At 35.6% G+C, this 4,336-nt stretch overlaps 1 non-coding gene across 1 annotated transcript; it reads right to left on the bottom strand.

Moving 5' to 3' along the window:
- Positions 1-3,156: 3,156 nt before the first annotated feature.
- LOC112774429 (small nucleolar RNA R71) lies at positions 3,157-3,264 on the bottom strand. The gene has a single exon (XR_003188921.1). It is a non-coding gene; the product is annotated as a small nucleolar RNA R71 (small nucleolar RNA).
- Between the last annotated feature and the right edge of the window lie 1,072 nt (positions 3,265-4,336).

Genomic DNA, 4,336 nt, shown 5'->3' with positions numbered 1-4,336 from the left:
TATTCCAGCATGATCGAGAACCGACAGATGAATAGCCGTGCCGTGAGAGGGTGCGTGAGCATATTATTCACTGAGAGGATAAGATGAAGCCATTAGCAAGGGTGATGCCTCCAGACGATTAGCCGTGCCGTGACAGGGCATTGGATCATTTTCCCTTGAGATGACCGAAAGTAGCCATTGACAGTGGTGATGTATCACATAAAGCCAGCCATGGAAAGGAGTAAGACTGATTGGATGAAGATAGCAGGAAAGCAGAGGTTCAGAGGGACGAAAAGCATCTCTATTCGCTTATCTGAAATTCCTACCAATGAATTACATAAGTATCTCTATCCCTATTTTATTATATAATATTCGAAAACACCATTATCACTTTATATCTGCCTGACTGAGATTTACAAGGTGACCATAGCTTGCTTCATACCAACAATCTCCGTGGGATTCGACCCTTACTCACATAAGGTATTACTTGGACGACCCAGTGCACTTGCTGGTTAGTTGTATCGAAGTTGTGACAATCATGAATTAAGATCAGAGCACCAAGCTTTGGAGCCATTACCAGGATTTGTTCGAGCCTGGAGATCACAATTTCGTGCACCAAGTTTTTGGCGCCGTTGCCGGGGATTGTTTGAGTCTTCGGCAAGCTTTTGGTCCGGTAACATCAGTGCCAGATTCCCTTTTTGATCCGGCAACAGCACCAAGTTTTTGGCGCCGTTGCCGGGGATTGTTTGAGTTTGGACAACTGACGGTTCATCTTGTTGCTCAGATTGGGTAACTTTCTTTTCGTTTTCTATTCAAAAATTTTTCAAAAATATTTTTCAAAAATTTTCTCATCTGTTTTCGAAAAAAAAATAAAAAATTAAAAAAAAAATGTTTTCAAAAATTTTATTCAAGATTTTTAAGAATGAATTCTAGTGTTTCATGAAGCATGTTGAAGCCTGGCTGGCTGTAAAGCCATGTCTAAATTCTTTTGGACTGAGGCTTCAACTAATAACTTCAATGCATGTAATTCCATATATCACAGCTTGGCTGGCCATTGGCCATGTCTAGTGTTTTGGACTGGAGCTTTCTTTGAAAGCTTGGCTGGCTAGTGAGCCATGTCTAATTCCTGGACTGAAGCTTTAGACTAACATAGCAAGATTCCTGGAATTCATATTAAAAATTTTGGAATCCTTCTTTTTCTTTTTCATATTAATTTTCGAAAAAAATACAAAAAAATTAGAAAATCATAAAAATCAAAAAAATATTTTGTGTTTCTTGTTTGAGTCTTGAGTCATGTTATAAGTTTGGTGTCACTTGCATATGCATCTTGCATTTTTCGAAAATTTCATGCATTCATAGTGTTCTTCATGATCTTCAAGTTGTTCTTGGTAAGTCTTCTTGTTTGATCTTGATGATTTTTTGTTTTGTGTCTTTTCATGTTTATCATATGCATTCTTGAATTCTTAGTGCGTAAGCATTAAAGAATTCTAAGTTTGGTGTCTTGCATGTTTTCTTTGCATTAAAAATTTTTCAAAATTATGTTCTTGATGTTCATCATGACATTCAAAGTGTTCTTGGTGTTCATCTTGACATTCATAGCATTCTTGCATGCATTCATTGTTTTGATCTAAAAATTTCATGCATTGCATAATTTTCATGTTTTTCATAAAAATTCAAAAATAAAAAAAAATATCTTTCCCTTTTTCTCTCATCAAATTCGAAAATTTGAGTTGACTTTTTCAAAAATTTTTAAAAATCAAGTTGTTGCCAATGAGTCAAATCAAATTTTCAATTTGAAAATCTTATCTTTTTCAAAATCTTTTTCAAAAATCAAATCTTTTTCAAAATTCTTAGTTATTTTCGAAAATTCCAAAAATATTTTTCAAAAATCTTTTTCTTATTTTTATACCAAATTTTCGAAAATAACAATATCAATTAATGTTTTGATTCAAAAATTTGAAGTTTGTTACTTGCTTGTTAAGAAAGATTCAAACTTTAAGTTCTAGAATCATATCTTGTGATTTCTTATGAATCAAGTCATTAATTGTGATTTTAAAAATCAAATCTTTTTCAAAACTAATTTTATCATATCTTTTCAAAAAATATCTTCTTATCTTATCTTTTTCAAAAATATCTTTTCAAAATATCTTTCCTAACCTCCTAACTACTTATCTTTTCAAAATTGGTTTTCAAAATTTGTTTCAACTAACTAACTAACTTTTTGTTTGTTTCTTAACTTTTTCAAAACCACCTAACTAATTCTCTCTTTCTAATTTTCGAAAATATCTCCCCCTTTTTTCAAAAATTTCTTTTTAATTAACTAATTATTTTTATTTTTATTTTTATTTCAAAAAAAATTTTTCGAAAAATACTAACAAATTTTCAAAAACCAATTTTCAAAAATCACTAACTCCTTTTCAAAATAATTTTCGAAAATTATACCTCCCCCATCCTATTCTATTTATTCATTCATATCCTAACATCTCATCTCACATCTCTTCCATTCTCACAGTTGTGTTTCTTCCTTTATATTACATTCTTTGTCTCCCCCTTTTCTTCTACTCATACAGGGATCCCCTTACTGTGGTATAAAGGATCTCTATTATTATTATTATTTTTTTTCTGTGCCTTCTTCTTTGTCATATGAGCAGGAGCAAGGATAAGAACATTCTTGTAGAAGCAGATCCAGAACCTGAAAGGACTCTGAAGAGAAAATTAAGAGAAGCTAAAATACAACAATCCAGAGATAACCTTTCAGAAATTTTCGAACAGGCAGAGGAGATGGCAGCAGAAAATAATAATAATGAAAGGAAGATGCTTGGTGACTTTACTGCACCTAATTCCAATTTACATGGAAGAAGCATCTCCATTCCTGCCATTGGAGCAAACAACTTTGAGCTTAAACCTCAACTAGTTTCTCTGATACAGCAGAACTGCAAGTTTCATGGACTTCCATCTGAAGATCCTTTTCAGTTCTTAACTGAATTCTTGCAGATATGTGATACTGTTAAGACTAATGGAGTAGATCATGAAGTCTACAGGCTCATGCTTTTCCCTTTTGCTGTAAGAGACAGAGCTAGATTATGGTTGGATTCTCAACCCAAAGACAGCCTGAACTCTTGGGATAAGCTGGTCACGGCATTCTTAGCCAAGTACTTTCCTCCTCAAAAGCTGAGCAAGCTTAGAGCTGATGTTCAAACCTTCAGACAGAAAGAAGGTGAATCTCTCTATGAAGCTTGGGAAAGATACAAACAGTTGACCAAAAAGTGTCCTTCTGACATGCTTTCAGAATGGACCATCCTGGATATATTCTATGATGGTTTATCTGAGCTATCAAAGATGTCATTGGACACTTCTGCAGGTGGATCCATTCACCTAAAGAAAACGCCTGCAGAAGCTCAAGAACTCATTGACATGGTTGCTAATAACCAGTTAATGTACACTTCTGAAAGGAATCCTGTGAGCAATGGGACGCCTATGAAGAAGGGAGTTCTTGAGGTTGATACTCTGAATGCCATATTGGCTCAGAATAAAATATTGACTCAGCAAGTCAATATGATCTCTCAGAGTCTGCATGGAATACAAGCTGCATCCAACAGTACTCAAGAGGCTTCTTCTGAAGAAGAAGCTTATGATCCTGAGAACCCTGCAATAGCAGAGGTAAATTACTTAGGTGAACCTTATGGAAACACCTATAACTCAACATGGAGAAATCATCCAAATTTCTCATGGAAGGATCAAAAGCCTCAACAAGGCTTTAATAATGGTGGAAGAAACAGGTTTAGCAATAGCAAACCTTTTCCATCATCAACTCAGCAACAGACAGAGAACTCTGAACAAAATGCTTCTAATTTAGAAAATCTAGTCTCTGATCTATCTAAGGCCACTGTAAGTTTCATGAATGAAACAAGATCTTCCATTAGAAATCTGGAAGCACAAGTGGGCCAGCTGAGTAAAAGGATCACTGAAATCCCTCCTAGTACTCTCCCAAGCAATACAGAAGAGAACCCAAAAGGAGAGTGCAAGGCCATTGACATAAGCGCCATGGCCGAACCTGTGAGGAGAGGAGAGGACGTGAATCCCAAGGAGGAAGACCTCCTGGGACGTCCAGTGATCAATAAGGAGCTTCCCTCTGAGGAACCAAAGGACTCTGAGGCTCATCTAGAGACCATAGAGATTCCATTGAACCTCCTTATGCCCTTCATGAGCTCTGATGAGTATTCCTCTTCTGAAGAGAATGAGGATGTTACTGAAGAGCAAACTGCCAAGTTTCTTGGTGCAATCATGAAGCTGAATGCCAAATTGTTTGGCATTGATGCTTGGGAAGTTGAACCTCCCTTGTTCATCAATGAACTAA

This window comes from Arachis hypogaea, chromosome 18, assembly GCF_003086295.3.
Source record: "Arachis hypogaea cultivar Tifrunner chromosome 18, arahy.Tifrunner.gnm2.J5K5, whole genome shotgun sequence".
Lineage (NCBI taxonomy): Eukaryota > Viridiplantae > Streptophyta > Magnoliopsida > Fabales > Fabaceae > Arachis > Arachis hypogaea.
The sequence above is the reverse complement of the archived record's forward strand: the minus strand, read 5'-3'. Positions and strand labels throughout refer to the sequence as shown.